Source organism: Haliotis asinina, chromosome 10 (assembly GCF_037392515.1).
Source record: "Haliotis asinina isolate JCU_RB_2024 chromosome 10, JCU_Hal_asi_v2, whole genome shotgun sequence".
Taxonomy (NCBI): domain Eukaryota; kingdom Metazoa; phylum Mollusca; class Gastropoda; order Lepetellida; family Haliotidae; genus Haliotis; species Haliotis asinina.
In genome coordinates this window covers 1,531,423-1,551,308 of record NC_090289.1, presented here as the reverse complement: position 1 = coordinate 1,551,308, position 19,886 = coordinate 1,531,423, and the positions used below count along the sequence as shown (strand labels likewise).

Below are 19,886 nucleotides of genomic sequence, written 5' to 3'. Positions count from 1 at the left end.
TGTTGATAGAAACGTTGTGACCAACATATCTCCAATTCAATACTGTGACCAACAAATTTCCAATTCAACACTGTGACCAACGTAACTTCAATTCAAAACTATGACCAACGTAACTTCAATTCAATACAGTGACCAATGTAACTTCAATTCAATACACTGACCAGCATAACTTCAATTCAATACAATGACCAATGTAACTCCTATTCAACAATGTGACCAACATACAATTCAACAATAAATGTGTATCCCACCTGATTTCAAACAAGCACACTTTTCTTTTTCTTAAATTGGTATATGGAAATGTCCCATTTTTATATATGTCTTACCTTTTATCAACAAAATGATTTTCTTTATCATCTGTGTGGAGAAAAGTGGAGGAGAGATCCACATACAAAGGAACACACAGTGACATGGCACATTATAAGAGGCTTTGGCGTTATCAAATCAAAATGTCAGTTGTAGTATCTGCTTGAATTCTGTAAAGGTTTTACCAGTTACAGTTGAACTTTCTTTAACCTCCCTCCACTGACTACTTGTGAAAGAAACAGAAACCTGAAACCTGAAACCTGAAAACAAGTAATTATTAGAATAATTAGAAGGACAGAAAATGGTATCAGCATTCCTTTAGAGGCGTGTGACATCTTGCTACAAAATGTGGTGACATCCTGACACAACCTGAAAGGAAATCTGACCTCCTTTGTACTTCTATTGTAAACAGAAATATGAAACTGGTTCCTACTGAGTTTTTTTTATCCAAGGGCATTGAGGCAACATAATACTGTTTGTAGTGTATCAGAGCACACCTACGCAGTTGTTATTTACAGAACTCTGATTGCATTAAAGAGTCTCTTGAAACCTCAGACAAACGTCACCTTTCTTCTACACATTCCTTTCAACAATCGGCAATAAAACAAAGTGAGCTGTAGCACTTAAGCTGGGTTATGTCTATTGATATGTAACCATTTCCCTGTTAATATTTATGGGTCCCTATACAGTCTCAAACCATGAGCAAAATCACCCACTTCCCTCGGTCTGACTGACATAAACCCATTCTGTGTGGTGTGCTCTCATGACAAGTACCTGAGGATGTACCAGCCTGAAGTTGTCTCTCAGTTGAAATTTCTCTATATATACACCTGGAATTTTCAGCCAATGACACAATCTCTTTGTATTTAAGCAATCCCAAATGACTAATGAACACTGCTGCAGCAAATTTAGGAATCACATGACTTACAGTGTTTCCATTGTCCGATAAATACCGGATATAGTTTGATAAAAATTATCATTGTCTGGTATTTGAAAACTCTGCCGGACATCATGTCCGATAAAATATAAAGTTATCAACTTAAAAAAATTACCAAATCATTAAATTATTAATCTAATGTTTGATCGAAACGATGTGCCGAGCGTAACACTTCTAGAAAAGGGTTGGAAAACCCTAGTTTGCTTAAAATAGAAAGCAACTTAACGTTCAATGCTTGCTAGACATTAAAGCATTCGGAAATCTACGGCTGATTTTACATATCTCTGTTCCAGTGATTATTTTAACTATGTACGGAAATGCTCGATATTTACCGATCCCTTCTGATTTCAGACACATGGCTACTTTGAATAAAAATGAAGAAGCAGACGAATCTTTCACACTATTTTGGGGAGAAAGGTAGTACCCTTGCTGACAGTAGAAAACAAATGTGTCACAATGAGACAGGTACAAGTTTTGATGTTCGTAACAACAAAAACATCAAGAACACTGAATCTGAGACAGTAGTAAATCTAGACCTTCATCTGATACAGGTCCCCAGACATCGCAACCGTTCAACACTTGCGACAAATCTCAGTTGAAAACACAATGTCAAAGTAAAAAACCTTCATCTAGTACAATTACACGGCACGTAAAGGATGACTGGTTAAAGGTGTTTCTCTGTTTTGAGGATGGAAAAATATTTTGTAAAATATGCGTGGAAGCAAAAGTGAAAAATAAATTTATGGAGGCAGTATCAATTTGAGAAAATCAGCACTAGATGATCATCGAGTGTGTCACACACTCAAACTGTTAACCTTCTGTATAAAAAAACTGCCATGGTTGCTCACATTGAAACTGCCAAGGAGAAAAACAACAAAAGTTTACTTGCAAAAATTTAACACTGTACTTTTTATGGCGCACGAAAATATCTGTACTGTTAAATTCTCAAAATTGATTGAACTTCCAACAGAAGGATGGTTGTTCAAGTTTACAAAGGTGTTGAGTACAGTCATTCACATTCCATTGAAGAAAAGGAACATGCCCTAGCTGCAAATACAATCGAAGATATTAAGTCAAAAATTGAAAAAAAGCAAGTTTGTTGGTTTAATCGTGGATGAAACCATGAATGTAACTGTGGTAAAAAAAACTCATTATATTCGTGAGGATAGAAAATCAAGAGAACACAGAAACATTGTTTCTTGGAAATTTCAGTGTATACAATGGTACATCAGAATGTGTAACAGAGAAAATTAAAGAAGTGCTTCCACAATGGAATGTTGAGTTAAATCGCGTTGTTGGGTTTGTTTCCGATGAAGTCAGTTTGATGACAGGCCGCCGGACAGGAGTTGGTGCTAGGCTACAAACATTTGACTGCCGGTATCTGATTCATGTGCACTGCATAGCACATAGAGTGGCACTTGCAATGGCAGATGCGGCCAAAACAACTAAAGTTGTCGCAGACTAAGGAAAAACCTTGAATGAGATATATAAACTTTATGAATTTTCAGTGGTTCGGTACAACAGATTGTGCGAACTGTCTGCAGTTTTGGAAGAGAGTGAGTTCTCCAGTGTCAAGCAACCGTGCAGCGTTCGATGGTTGTTGGTAGGGTGTGTGGTTGAATCAACCCAAAAAAATTGGCTGGCACTTGTGATGGAGATAGAGGAGGAGGCCAGTGAACGAAACAACCCTGTCACGAAAAACATTATAAAAAAAATCAAAACCTATGGATTTGTTGCAGTGACGTATGCATTGTCAGATATCCTGAGAGACTCTCTAAATCTTGGCATGGTCAGACCTATAGTGAATTCCACTATTGATGCACAAAGCAAACCCTGGCCCAAGTGAACAATTTTTTCTTCACAACGCAACTGATACTGGCACTGGTAGGGTATATAGGGTTGTGACTTTACAGTATGCTGATGACAGGCCAATCACTGCTTTCAAGAAATCTCAAAGCGAGTTCTTAGCAGAATTATGCACGTCACTGAGAAATAGATTTCCAGAGGATATTATAGTCTGAGTGTTTTGTCAAGCCTTGACAACATATTCAATCCCTCAAAATATCCTAGTAAAGAGGAACTATCTGAACATGGAGGGGATTCCATGACCGTCCTGTTAGACCACTTCTGCCCAGAGATTGGCCATGCGGCAGGTGACGTCACAGTTATTCAACCAATGATTGACCGCGAGGGATTTCCCAAGAGTACCATGGCCCGCTTTGGCTCTATGACTTTGAAGCAAACAAGCAAAACAATTGTTCGTGAATATGGGGATGTTTTCCCTGATTTCAAAGCCCTTGCTTCAGCTGCATTGGTGATTCCAGTATCAAGCGTACCAGCCGAGCATGGTTTCAGTCTTCAAAAGAGAATTCACACAGCCAGCCGGAATCGGCTGTCGGAACACAGACTGAGCAATCTGATGCTCCTCTTCACCCACAGAAAACAGGAGCATGTGAAACGTGCCACAGAAATATTTGGAAATAAAAGACGAAAATATTAGGTGAGTGTTATCTTTATTATTTCTACATTATTAGTTGACCGGGAAAAAAATGGAAATGTCTGATAAAGTTATAGACAGTTGGTCATGACGACCAGCTGTTGAAAATGTCAGTGGAAACACTGACTTTGTGGGTAATCCAAAATAATTGTCAATGGGAAAATTGAGTTTACTAAAATTGTGTTTTTAAACACATTCTGTGGTTTTACTGGTCAAAAAGAAACTGATACACTTTCACCTAATAGAGCACACTTGTCCTAGTTTAGTGTATAATTTCAAATTGCAGAATCAGAAAATCCATTCCATTTTAGTAGCACCTCAGCAAAAGACCGATTGGCTTCCAACAATCAGTTTGTGAGCCGAGTTCAGTGACAGTAATTGCTATACTGCAGTGACCTGCTATACTGTGTTAGCTGAATCACTGTGTGAATCTATGTGAACTTAAAGGTTCTGGCCCAGGAGTGGCACTATATAGACACATAGTGTTCACATACATGAGGTACATAACGCTCACGTGTGTTACTGTATCTACCTAAGGGAGGGAATTCCCAATGTGTCACATGATTCCAAATGGCGATGGTTCACAAGCGAGAGATCGACTGAAATGTTTGATGGCTTGCAAATATGAACCTCAAAACAAAAATAGGGTGAGATATAAGTACCAGCAAGTCATGCATGTAACAGGTATGTAAAAGTGCAACAACGTATTTCTTCCACTGCAGCCTATGCAGTGACAGGGACTTCATGTGAGAGTTGTGTGCATGTGAGGGCTATGTATCTAAGACATGGATAGGAATGACAAAGAACTTTGATATGAAACGTCATACAAGAGATACGAATATCATATCTGCGATGTCAATCTCTAACAGAAGCGCTGGTGTCCAACAGAGAAAGGTATGGTCATTGTGATGCTCTTGAAATCTAATGTTGCCTTGCAAAGGCTTTTCATCTTGTATGTAGCAATCACCAGATATGGCAAAACCTGTGAGAACACGAGAAACCACTGGAAACAATCATCAGAGACCAAACCTTCACTGACATTATCGATAAACACTGCTTATCCACAACATATACTTTTGTCCACTATCATTTACTGATAACATTTAGTAGTAGACAATGCAATCTCCAAACAAGACTCACCACCAGTTACCATCTCTCGATGCCAACTAACTCAAATCAAGAAATGTCTTCCAAAACATTAGAGATTGAAACCTTCCTATCCACGATGTGTAACACTGTGTACATCTGGCCAGGAAGTCAAACTGCCACATGTGCACTACATTGTTTCACAACATGTAATGCTGGTTTTAGAAATGACTCATTCACTCACTTGAACACACTATACATGGCTGCTAAAACACTTGATGAGGGGATTCCCCTAACAGCTGGGAAAACCCACAAGCATCTTCATGTCATGTGACGGCCAAGATGAAGATATACTCAGTCTGACATAAGACAAAGCAGCCTACTCACATGCTGCCAACCAGATCTCTCTCCTGAAGCATTACATTCCTAAACTACTGAAATAAATTCTTAAAAAACATGGGGTCTGAATTTGATACATGATTTCTGACTATCCTCATTGCAATAGGACATTCCAATACATGTTTTAGCTTTACTGACTCAGTTACATAACTAAAGTGGAATACCTAGATCATGGCATCACATGAACATATCTTAACTTACACTTGTAGCTTGTATAGCTCAGGTTTACCCAGAACTTGAAGAAAATGCTTTAACTACTGTGAATGATCAAACATGTTTACTAACAAACAAACAGGTGTAAGTTTAGTTTGACACTGCTTCTCGCAATCCTCCAGCAATATCTGCACCTCTGAGGACAACAGAAGCATCAGCTTCACACACTGTACTCATGTGGATATTCAAATCTAATGCCTTGACCAGGATGCAGGTTACCCACCGCCCTCAATCAAAATGGATGATATGTAGTAAAGGATACTTATTTGTTACAAGAAAAGCAGCTTGTATAAAGGATTTATCATAATTCCTGTTTATATAAACTAGTTATGATTAATGTTCAGGATTGTGAAGCAACAGAACCAAGTAGAAAATTCTCAAATTCTTAGCTGCATAGAATGCAATAAGGATGTCACGATACCTTAGTTTCATGTATCGATACATATCATGATACCCATGTCACATTTCAATATGCATCACAAAACCAATTTTCATGGGATTACTGAGCAAATTCAGTTCCATTCAGAACATTATACTTCTAACTTTATTCTCAGTGACTAAAAAGTTCTAATTTTCTATTATTGTGATCAAAAGTAAATACTGAACTGAATTTCCAGACTGTAAAGTAAAATTCAGCCAAGATTAAAAAAATTCCATTTAATTCTTCACTCACAAGCAAAATCTGCTATTTGATATGAATTCCCTGTAGCTGCAGTGACCATTATGAAGGAGTAACTGATGATATATAGCAATCTAAGGACAATTTTTTGTCAACATAATGAAAAAGAATAGCTGTAATGGATGTAAACATTTTGTAAAATTCCTAAAGAATGATCAAAAGCTTGAATTGTTTACAACATCCAAAGTTCATATTACGTATCTTGAATCGTAGCAAAGTTAAATTAAAGAGACACACACAATGGTGATGCTGGTTGTTGACAGGAGATGGTAATCTGTACATCATGTCTTCCATACAGATCATGATATGCCGCAGGCCAATCACCCGTTCTACGACAGCCTGGTATATACACGTACAACCAGCAGTGCTGAAACCCTAGGTAGTGAGTGCCACACACAGTGAGTGTTAATCACAGGTGACAGTTTTTGGAAAGTGCACCTGTCTGATCACGAGGTCGATGTGGTGTAGACATGGGTCTGTGGCAACTGAAGCATTAAAAAAACCCTCACAGTTTTCTTTGAGTAAACCTTTTCTTTTCACCCTTAGAATTCTCCACAAAAAGTAGACTTCAGATGACAGAAACTATTAGTAGTATAGGGAATGACAGTTCTAAAACACTTCACATATAGAGTGTGCTAAAGCTAAGCAAAGCTAAGCAAAAGCTAATTTCCTTAGCTTTGCTTAGCTTTTGCTTAGCTTTGCTTAGCTTTAGCACACTCTATATGTGAAGTGTTTTAGAACTGTCATTCCCTATACTACTCTATTCCTAAGCATTATTCATACTTTTCTCTCATAAAAACGTGTCACTGCTTGCAGTTCTTATCTTTCTGATGTTGTTCCAGAAAAACACTTCCATAAAACAGATCTTGAAAGAAGTTTAGGAAGAATATGATTAATTGCTTAATACCACATTCAGCAATCCCGAGCTATGACATCAGTCTGTGAGTAAGTATCGACAACCTAGTGACAGACATTATGAGTATCCATCCACACATCTATCCACACGATATACAGTTATAAATATACAGTCAACTTAATCAGTGAGCCTCATCGCCAGGTCCATGCCGTCAACTGTTCAGACTCACAAACAGTTGCCACCACTGTCGGCCCACTACTTGGAACGCCGAGATGGGCAACCATCAGTCAGCAGACTAACCTGCTTGTTTGAGGTAAGTTTAGTCATAAGACCTAAAATCTTAACAGAAGTCAGTGATAAACTAAATCTTGCCTATTATGGCCATATTTTTATTAAGAATCAAAAGTTCTGGTTTAAATAATGTCAAAACTAAACTTTACCTTGAAGATTTACAATTGCTTTTTTAAAAAATGGCTCAATTCACTTCCAATTTCTTGGACTAAACAAGATACAAACATATACTACTTCATCGAAATTTACATTCCTAGAAAAATAAATTGAGACTTTAGTTTTTCAGTATAATTTTTCCAAATAAACATCATAGTTGCATTTCAAAAGTTCAAAGTCTACAAATTAAGACTAGACAATTTTGCAAATTGACATGAGGAACAAATAATTTATCAACATCCCTAACATAGCAACAATAAACACAAATAACCATAAGCTAAGATATTAAACACAAATATCCTATGAAATGGAGCAATTATTACTGAGCACAATAACACAATACTTACAACTACCTGTGATGACGGCCAAGTGTTGAGATATTCACCCTGCACTGAAATCCCCCAACCAATTCAAACCCTGCCGATTTTGCAAAGTAAATTACATTATAAGTCACACCTGTCAACAGCAAGATAAGACACTCCAATGGTGAGTTGCCACAAAAATGATCAAATCTGTCCTCTGGCCTTTTGCCTTTGACCTGACATGTATCTAGACTCCCTTTGCTGAAAGCTGCAATGTCCCAGCTCGCTGACAAAGCAGGTTTGAGTGATGATCATATGCAAACAATATTTAGTCTATTACATGAACTTATCAAACGAGGCATGATCATGCGTTCGTCAACGACTGACTTGAAAGAAATGTCTTGAAGTTGTCGGTCATTGTTTAATACATCTGCCTCTCTGTTAAAGTTATTCAGGTGAGTAGTTGTATCACCAGCATGTGCCAGGAGATGTCCTGGAGAAGACATTTCACAGCCTGCCAGCTTTGGCTGTGTGGTCATCTGGCTTGGACAGGGCAATACCTAATACAGATACCACAATGTGAGAGGCCTAACTCACCATGAGAGATGAATTAGACAAAAATGTGAACACACTAAACAGTTTTGTCTTAATCAAGCAAAATGATTAGCTAAAACCTCAGAGGACATAGGAAACAAGTGTTTGCCACTAATGTGGCAAATTGTCCCCAGCCGCTAAAAAAGACTGTAACATTACAACATATTACATACTTACTACTTTTTAGTCACACACAAGATGCATGAAATGACTGGTATCAGAATAATCAACAATGTAGGCTGTCAGCAAAACTGAGGACATTGGTTGCAATGTTTCATGAGACATCATGTTAACATAAGCACAGTTCGTGCAGAATTTCAAGACTAAAATTTAAGGCTTTTTCAATGCTTTTTCAAGACTTTTAAAATTAAGGTCAATAAGACGAGCAATTATATGAGTAAACCTATTAAAAATAATAATAACAAACACAACTCTTGAGCACTGTTATGGTCCTTTTGACTAAAAAGTGTCCCAATGAATTGTTAAATATATCGGTTTAGAAAGTTAGTTAATAAATACTATGCGGCAAGATGTTCATGAATAACCTATACCCAAACACCTTGGCTGTTGGCTGAAGTTAGTTAGGATCCCCAAATTGTATATCATTTTGATGTGACTTATCCTTGTGGGCTACACTGTCTGGGGACTAGTGATGTCCTTGTGGGAAGTATAAAAAACACTTCAAGCCTTAACCCTTTCAACACCAGTCAAGAGGCATATACTGCTATGACACCATGTTCCCAGACACTGAGGTCATAGATGAGGCTCATGTTTATCAAGGAAAATATTACCTCATCAATCATTATTACTGCTACATATCATACACCATTTGATGGGTCTAATCCTACTGTTTATAAATATAAAAGTTACTTTTTATCAACTTATTCAAATAATATGACTACAACTTAGATAAGTTATTTTTTAAATACAGGCTAGCACACTTATATGTCCAGATAAATCACGAAGGAAGCGAAAACTGAAGCGATTGTTCCCATTTGTAACATGTCATGATATCCGCTTCCCATTTTCTTTTAAATTTTCATTTTTACGCAATCGGATAAAGATCATAAAATGATTTCTGAAATAATATATATGATTGTGTATTTCCAGATATCAGTGGCATTCTGCCAGCATGATAATAACAGTGTGAAATATGTCCGTTTTCGAAGCTTCGTATGAATAACAAGAGAGATGATTTGCTTGATGGTTTGATGGAAAGCTCTGAACATCAACAATATCACTGCACCCTTGCCAAGAGTATTTCCAAAGGTGTAAGGAGTGATTTCATAGGATAAAGATTGGTTTTTAATGATGCTTTATTGTCACAGTCTCCTATAATGATCGTGATTGATCAAAATATGACCTAAGTCAGCCAATCAGACAACTGCAATGGATAATGTCCTCATAAGTGGAAACCTGTTACTTATATATTCAGACGAAAGTTTTGGGTAAAATCATGCTATTCTGAACAAGGCCCACCTATACATAAATTAGTGAACTTAGAGGAGGTATCAAGCTAGGTTATGACATGTGATAAGAGATTTTTATGCATATATTTTAGCATTAAATATCTTGTCCAAGTGTAAAGTCGCGATGTCACTTGAATTAAAATTTACATCACACAATCACACAATAAAGATGGAAATAGTAAGAAATAATGTTCATTTGACAACTCTTATGAGTACTGATTTTATTCTTCAGATTTGTTTAATTATTTTCTTGAACTTAGCTAATTTGCTCATTAAGAACTCTGATGTGGAACCATTGTGGAAGCATGTGTCTGAGAATCAGGGTTTTTTTTCCAACAACATTGCAAAAAATAGTTTATTATTCTAATCCTGTTGATATTATATGGCTATTTAAAAATTATTAAGTGTCTTCACACTTAAGGCATTATGAAAAGTGATACATTTGATAAATGAATCATATGTTCGTTCGGTTCCCAAAATTCACATTTTACATCTTTGTCCAGGCTTTTTAAGGCAAAAATATATTTTCGAGGCTTTTCAAGGCTAAGTGACTAAATTCTGGGCTTTTCCAAGATTGTACAAACCCTGATATGTTTGAAAAGTGAACAAAGTGTCACGACAGTCTGAAAAGTGGTCAGTGTCTTAGTCGGGGTGACCTTGAAAATAATGGTGAAGGTCGCTGAAATCGACTGGTGACTGCATAATCCTCCAGTGTAGGATGTCATCAGATTTGAAGACATTCAGTACAACAGTTCATGAGATATCATTGTTAACAAGAGTTTGAAAAGTAGTCAGAATCATGGTGACCTTGAAAATATGATCAAGGTCACCCTAACTGACTGGTGTCTGTGTAATCCCCAAATGCAGGTTATCACCAAATTTGAAGACATTGGATACAACAGTTCATGAGATATCATGTTAATAAGAAGCGGGACGTACGTATGTATGTATGCTGCTGAATACATAGTCCCCTGTTCCGTGTTGTGGTGTGCACAACAATGTTCCATTTGTCATCATATTATTCTTTCTGAGGGGGGCTTGATGGTGGTTATGTGAGTCGTCACGGTAATGATGTTACTATTGGGTCATTAAGTTGGGACTTCTGTCGAATACTGTGTCATCACAATGGTGTCACTAAGTTTGGTGAGGTACAATGTCATCACAATGGTGTCACTAAGTTAAGTAAGGTACCATGCCATTATAATGATGTCACTAAGTTAAGTGAGGTACCACATCATCATAATGGTGTCACTACATTAGTGGTGGTACCAACTGTCAAGATAGCAGGGTACATCATGGTCCCTTCTACAATAATGTACAAGTTGACATCTAACTAATAGAACATGCAACATAACAAACCCATCAATACAAATCTGTGACAAGGATGGCTACCTTCTGTGCAACCACCACAAGGAAACTACTGGATTAGTATTAAAGATAAGTATTTATAAAGAGATTACAATAAACTGCCTTGTCAGCATCATTATGAGGTGTTCAACCTTCTATAATGAAAGAGATACTTGTTTGCAATGTGGCTTATGGACCATGATTATCATAGTTCATGTGTGAGCTGTCACCTGTTACCAGAGCTGTTTCCACATCAAGAGGGTACATAACATGATCATGGACAGACACCACCGCCTTACATTCACACTCATGGAAACCTCATTACTGTCTGAACAGGTGGCAGGCCTCCCTCTGCTGAGTGAAGAGAGGCATGTGAGTCGCTAGCCCTACAAGGATTACACAACAGTGAAATACTGCAGGTGACTCTGCTGGTGTACACAGTGACTAGTAACCACTGGCAACTCAAGTCATAAGACAAGCATAACGTACAGGGGACCTTATCTAATCTGGACCACTCATAGAAGACAAACATGATAGACTTCACTAGAGATCAATTCAATACTAGAATCACCAAACAAACACAAGAATAGGCTTGCTGGAATCTATATATCCTGGAATTCCTAAAGACAGACCAGTATAGGCTATTCAGGATTCTATCCCAGAATTTGGATTGAAAGACTAGCAAATGCCACTGGGACCTTTTCTATCCTGAAAATCCCATAGGAAGACAAGCATTTTAGGCTACTGGAACCTATACTAAACTGGAAGTCTCATAGTATGACAAGGGCACGATACTGAAACTTATTCCATTCCAGAATTCCCATAGAAAGACATGCGTAGGCTCCTGGAACCTATACTATCCGAGAATTCCCATAGAAAGGCAAGCAAAGCTTCAAGTTACTGGGACTTACTCTATCCTGGAATTCCGACAGAAAGAAAAGCAGTGACTACTGGGATCTATTCTACCCTGGCTACTGGGATCTATTCTATCCTGGCTACTGGGATCTATTCTATCCTGGTATTCCCACATAAACTAATGACTACAGATGGAGACGAACAGACAAAAATATTTGATCCTAAAAATCCACATTAATGAAACTGTCTAAATCTTTTACTCACGGAAACAGCATGGTATGCACTGAGTCCCTTATTTGACTTTCTATTTTCCATACACTGTGATTCAAAACTATGGCAAGTAACTGCTGTGCAGTGATTTCAACAGTAAATACCAAATATCTAAAGTATATCTTCAGTTGGTTCATGAATAAGTTGGATCAAAACAGTCAGTTTTGTCTCAAAATGGAAGCCCTTGGCCTTGGGAAATTGGGTCAAGCATGTCGGCCCTCCCTAATTTCCTTCAGTTTTACTTTTTCAAACGAAACCTCGGAGTCAGTTTTGATACTTCCAAAAGAAACTACAGAGAAGTAAGGACTGTACAATCTCCAGAATGTAACACTAATACACAACAACAACACATATGTTTTACCCAGAATGTAACACTTACACACAACAACACACATGTTTTACGCAGAATGTAACAGTTATATAAAACAAGAACACACATGTTTTACCCAGAATGTAACACTTATACACAATAACAACACATATGTTTTACCCAGAATGCAACACTTATACACAACAACAACACATGTTTTACCCAGAATGTTACACTTATACACAACAACACCCATATGTTTTACCCAGAATGTAACACTTATACACAACACATGTTTTACCCAGAATGTAACACTTATACACAACAACACCCATATGTTTTACCCAGAATGTAACACTTATACACAACAACACACGTTTTACCCAGAATGTAACACTTATACACAACAACACCCATATGTTTTACCCAGAATGTAACACTTATACACAACAGCACACGTTTTACCCAGAATGTAACACTCATACACAACAACACCCATATGTTTTACCCAGAATGTAACACTTATACACAACAGCACACGTTTTACCCAGAATGTAACACTTATACACAACAACACCCATATGTTTTACCCAGAATGTAACACTTATACACAATAACAACACATATGTTTTACCCAGAATGTAACACTTATACACAATAACAACACATATGTTTTACCCAGAATGTAACACTTATACACAACAACACCCATATGTTTTACCCAGAATGTAACACTTATACACAACACATGTTTTACCCAGAATGTAACACATATACACAACAACACCCATATGTTTTACCCAGAATGTAACACTTATACACAACACATGTTTTACCCAGAATGTAACACTTATACACAACAACAACAAATATGTTTTACCCAGAATGTAACACTTATGCACAACAACAACACATGTTTTACCCAGAATGTAACACTTACACACAACAACACATAACACCTTATAATCGTATTTAACCCAGTATGTAAGCCTGCATATCAACCCAAAGCATGTGTAACCCAGGACACAAGAGCGTATAACCCAGCATATAAACACGTATAACCCAGCATATAAACATGTGTACCCAGCATATAAACATGTATAACCCAGTACATAAGTATGTACAACCCAGCATATAAACATGTGTACCCAGCATATAAACATGTATGACCCAGCATATAAACACGTATGACCCAGCATATAAACACGTCTAACCCAGTACATAAGTATGTATAACCCAGCATATAAACATGTGTACCCAGCATATAAACACGTATGACCCAGCATATAAACACGTATGACCCAGCATATAAACACGTCTAACCCAGTACATAAGTATGTATAACCCAGCATATAAACACGTACAACCCAGCATATAAACATGTGTACCCAGCATATAAACACGTATAACCCAGCATATAAACACGTCTAACCCAGTACATAAGTATGTATAACCCAGCATATAAACACGTACAACCCAGCATATAAACATGTGTACCCAGCATATAAACACGTCTAACCCAGTACATAAGTATGTATAACCCAGCATACAAGCATGTGTAACTAAGTATATTAGCATGTATAACCCAGCATATACACATGTATAACCCAGCATATACACATGTATAACCCAGCATATAAACATGTGTAACCCAGGATATAAACATGTCTAACCCAGTATATAAGCATGTATAACCCAGCATACAAGCATGTGCAACTCAGAATATTAGCATGTATAATCCAGTATATACACATGTATAACCCAGAATATAAACATGTGTAACCAGCATATAAACATGTGTAACCCATGTGACTGCAGTATGCACCATCACCTACCTGAACTACGGCTGGTGGATTCTCCCTGTGTACATGAAGAGAAATTTACGTGTTTCCAGTCACAGAGCAGGTTAGATGTGATGACTTCGTGATTGCAACTTCACCTGTTAATGACAAAAACATATCTGTGGTCCAACAAGACAATAGCTGGCTTTCATGTCTCCAAGTGGAGCCCATTTGCTGTGGTTCCCATATACAACTGACGATAGTCTTATCTTACGCAGGTTGTGCAAATAGTAGACAAACAAAATCGTAGGAGGAAATATTCAGCTACCCTTGACCTCTAACCTCTGACATCAGCGGCATGTTTCAGGGTCAAAATATTTATTTAAACCAGTCGGTGGCAGCCGCCAAGGCTTCGCAACAAAATATGAAAACAAATTTTTATTGTTCTTCGGATTTATCAACAGGTTTCTCCCAACATGTGAGCAGTGCTGTGGCACACACACACACAGAGGGCCTGCAGCCAACTCAATGAGCAGTGAGTTGCAGTTTCCAACTCTTTTGTTTTCTACAACACAAAAAGGCTATTTCGGCAACGTGACACTCCTAGTTCTATTGTACTTCAAGGTAACGGGAGGAATGTACTTATGTTGGTCTTTTTAAACAACTGTTTCTCAAAAACACATGAGTGTAACCGTCACCTTCACATGACACTCACACTCACCTGCTCCTAAAGGAAAAAATGACAATGGTTTGTATTATTTTGCATAAACTACAACTGAAAACAGCTCTAATTGTAAAACATACGCATCAGCATTGGAAGAGAAACTAAAAGATACATATTTGTAGATAATTGTTTTCAATTTTCAAACAGAAACCACAACATAAAATCTGTGCTGGAAAATCAACACATAATGACACAAGTTGCACACCAACAACAATGTAAGAAAATGCCTGACTGTGTTCCTAGGAAATCCTGCAGCAGAGATGTATGTGTAAATGTCACTTCCGCCAAGCACCAAGCATGTGGTCTGTGAATACACCAGAGAAGTACATGCCTAACATATTGACATATTACATCATTCATGGTGATATTTAACTGATGACACAATGATACAAGATCAGTGCCAGAATAATGCAAGTTATGCCAGATCATCATGATTGTATTGCAGTTGGTTTCACCAACGTAAACTGGTCAGTGCTATAAACAAAACCTATTAACAAGAAAAGAAACAGAACCCTATTCTTTGTGATTCATTTAAAAAAAACCACCCCCCACAGTACCACACATCCAAGGTGTAAACTTAAGAGTCCTAGAAGTCTGATGCAATTTTTCATGACTCTGTTCACCTCTAAATTTCATCTTGTAACAGTAGGGTTAGGAAAACAACCTTGAGATGTTCATTCTCAGTTCCAACACAGAAATTATTTTGATTTCTGTGAAACTTGATCGTCATCTTGATGCTAAAAATTGCATGTAACTTTTTACAAAGTACGTACAGAACAGACCCACACCTCTGCATTATTTGTGCATTCTCAGCACATAGCTTGACTGGCAAATGGCAATACTCAATAATTTATGTTGACATGAAATTTGGGGTGGCACAATTTGAAAATTGGGTACAAGTTGCCAGCAATATTTCCTATGGATTTGGCGAGGAATTGGTGACAGAAGAGGTTTTCATGTCAGTATTTATTCAGAGGCATTTACTAGATACTTTATGTACCATGGTGGCCATCAAGGACTCACAACAGTTCGAAAAACTCACTGAAACATCAAGACATTTCTCCATCTATATATATTAAATAAAATATATTAAGAAAATATATATTAAACAAAGTTTAACAAAATGAAAATGTTTGCCAAAGTTTAGAGCAGGTGAAAAATATCTTTAAGCTTAGCAGAAATGGCACTCACTGACATTTTGCAGGTGCGTTGCACATTCATCGTACTATAGGCTTCATTTCCTCTTACATGAATTTAGCCTGTCTGTCTGGTTAGTCTGTGTGTCTAGTTAGTCTGTGTGTGTGTTGTATGTGTGATTTCAGTTATCACTGACAGCTTAAAGTAACACAGTGAATCACCAAGCCAAGGATACACATGACCAACAGTGTACAGGAAGTGACCACTTGTAGAACTGGGCATGCTGGGATGATCAGCTGTTTATATCCCAGTCAGGACATATTAATACCTCAGTGTCACTGGCAACTTTCCAAATAAGGACGCATTGTTCATGAAGCACTACAAGCAGCCCTCATGCCATCTAATTCGGACTAAGTATGCTGGTGTTGGATGCATTGGAAAGATATATATCTTTGCATGCAAAGATAACTGCTGTAAAATTCATCAATGCCTAAATATTTTACACTGAAACAGCTCTACATCTGTTAGACATGATGAATGAGAACTTTAATCAAACAGCTATTAAATGTTTGTGACAGATGTCTAGGGAACTGGCATTGTGATGTATCTATTGTAGTGACATGATGACCCATCCAGCAGATTGCCCATAGTCTTGCAATATGTTGCATGTGTTCTACCATTATATATACACAAAATCTATAAAAACATACCCGGGAATGTTTGAAATCTCTTTTCCAATTAGTGATCGGTCATTCACCGATTATCAGTTGGATGTAGTTGGATTTTCCATATATACATGAATTTATAAGGGTTACAACCATAAGGTTTGATTACTTAAAAATGTTCCAAGAATACATACACCTTACTGACTGTGTAGTGTTGAAAATATGATTGTCAACTTTGACAAACAAATGACTCATCCATACAAAACAATATGTTTCTCCACAACTATATAGGGATTCATGCAAAAGACAAAACTGTATGTCTCTCAACGAAACAAACTGATGGCAACAGGTCACAGTGTTTTCAAAGACCATCAACTCACTATGTTGTCACAGTCCATCAACTTACTGTTTTCTCATAGTCCATCAACACACAATGTCACAGTCTATCAACTCACCATGTTCTCACAGTCCATCAACTCACCATGTTCTCACAGTCCATCAACACACAATGTCACAGTCTATCAACTCACCACGCTGTCACAGCCCATCAACTAACAATGTCACAGTCCATCACCTCACCATGTTCTCACAGTCCATCAACACACCATGCTGTCACAGTCCATACACTCACCATGCTGTCACAGTCCATCATCTCACCATGTTCTCATATGCCATCAACTCACAATCCCACAGTCTATCAACACACCATGTTCTCACAGTCCATCAGCTCACCATGTTGTCACAGTCCAACTCACCATGTTCTCACAGTCCAACTCACCATGTTCTCACAGTCCTTCAACCCACCGTGTTGTCAGTCCAATATGCCATATCACAGTCCAACTCACCAAGCTGTCAACTAACCATGTTTTCACAGTCCTTAAACTCAAAAAGCTGTCACAGTCCATCAACTCACCATGTTGTCACAATCCTTCAACTCACCATGTTGTCACAGTCCTTCAACTCACTATGCTGTCACAGTCCTTCAACTCACCATGTTGTCACAATCCTTCAACTCACCATGTTGTCACAGTCCTTAAACTCACCATGCTGTCACAATCCTTCAACTCACCATGTTGTCACAGTCCTTCAACTCACCATGCTGTCACAATCCTTCAACTCACCATGTTGTCACAGTCCTTAAACTCACCATGCTGTCACAGTCCTTCAACTCACTATGCTGTCACAGTCCTTCAACTCACCATGTTGTCACAATCCTTCAACTCACCATGTTGTCACAATCCTTCAACTCACCATGCTGTCACAATCCTTCAACTCACCATGTTGTCACAGTCCTTAAACTCACCATGTTGTCACAGTCCTTAAACTCACCATGTTGTCACAGTCCTTAAACTCACCATGTTGTCACAGTCCTTAAACTCACCATGCTGTCACAGTCCTTCAACTCACTATGCTGTCACAGTCCTTCAACTCACCATGTTGTCACAATCCTTCAACTCACCATGCTGTCACAATCCTTCAACTCACCATGTTGTCACAGTCCTTAAACTCACCATGTTGTCACAGTCCTTCAACTCACCATGCTGTCACAGTCCTTCAACTCACCATGTTGTCACAATCCTTCAACTCACCATGCTGTCACAGTCCTTCAACTCACTATGCTGTCACAGTCCTTCAACTCACCATGTTGTCACAATCCTTCAACTCACCATGCTGTCACAATCCTTCAACTCACCATGTTGTCACAGTCCTTCAACTCACTATGTCATCAGTCCATGAACTCACCATGCTGTCATCACTGAATGCCAGTACATTACATAAATACATGCCTGCATTAAAGTACTGGCAGGAAAATACTACACATCACACATAACCATTGTTCTGCATAAGTTCAGGAAGTGATCAGGTTTCCCTAATGTATTAAGTTTCATTCCTCCTTGTGTCACATAGTGACAGTGAAAAACAAGAGGCACCCAATATCAGAGGGACCCTTCACTGTCAACATGTCCTACAAAATAATCAGATTCTATTTCCCATGGCTGCACAGTGTGTTGCATAACCTGCTGCTATGTGTGAAGATGCTTTGTTGGTGTATGCTCCATTGAGTCTATTGTTGTTGAGTCAGTTGCTTGTGAGTGTGACACCTGGACACTCCACATTCAGCTCAGTATCAGTCAGTATGGCACACTGGATGAAGTGGATGACTCCATAAACACCATCTGGTCATCCAGCCTCATACACTGCAGCCAACACCTGGCTCCTACATAAATCTGTTGCATATATGTTTCAAAAACAGGTTTAAGTCCAGACAGAAAACACAGATATTCTTTGATGCTGTGTGCCATAAATACAACAGCTACTGATAACAAGTAAAGAACACTTGTTACTTTCATATTACTTTACATGGCCTACTGTGGCATTTATGCCTAAATGTACTGATATGTAAATCAGGATCGCAATGATGTCACTGATTTAGGTGTACAGCACATACTGTCTGAATCACAAGCAGATCGCAGATAAGACTACAGTGTAACAGTCACAGTCAATACAGTTGTATGTTGTGAGGACAAGATGGCACAGGAAACAATGGTATACTTATTGCTGCTTTGTAGAAGTGCTACAGTATATCGCAGATGAGGTTTGGTCAGCAATGATAAATACATAATATATTACAAGGTTGCTGTGATATGCAAAGCAATATATCACAGGACGATTTTGAGCTGTGAACCATTATACGAAAGTGGTTCAGGACAACACATGCACAAGGTTGGCCCAATGGAATAAAGAACAATGATCAGAAATGACCTGATAACAGGTCTTCTCATTGCTTCCACATGAACTCACAGACATTTTACATTGTCTACCATAACCGTGTTTCCTCTAACATATATACCGTCTATTATGGATAATTTCAATGTAGATGATCATTTAATGAAGCTACATAACAATAACTGAAGTGCATGTAAAATCAATTCAATGACAGTATCTATAACTAGATAATTCCATATTCTCAGTTATCTTAATAAGACAAGCACCAGGACTAAGGACTTGGGG

General features: G+C 38.0%; 1 protein-coding gene across 7 annotated transcripts in view; it reads right to left on the bottom strand.

The window, feature by feature from the left end:
- Positions 1-19,886, bottom strand: part of LOC137299127 (band 3 anion transport protein-like) — a 112,387-nt gene that overhangs the window by 50,508 nt on the left and 41,993 nt on the right. For all 7 annotated transcript variants that reach the window (XM_067831652.1, XM_067831650.1, XM_067831657.1 and 4 more), the window contains one exon: positions 14,403-14,506. The gene's annotated coding sequence lies outside the window, so the exon portion shown is untranslated. The remainder of the gene's footprint in view (positions 1-14,402; positions 14,507-19,886) is intronic.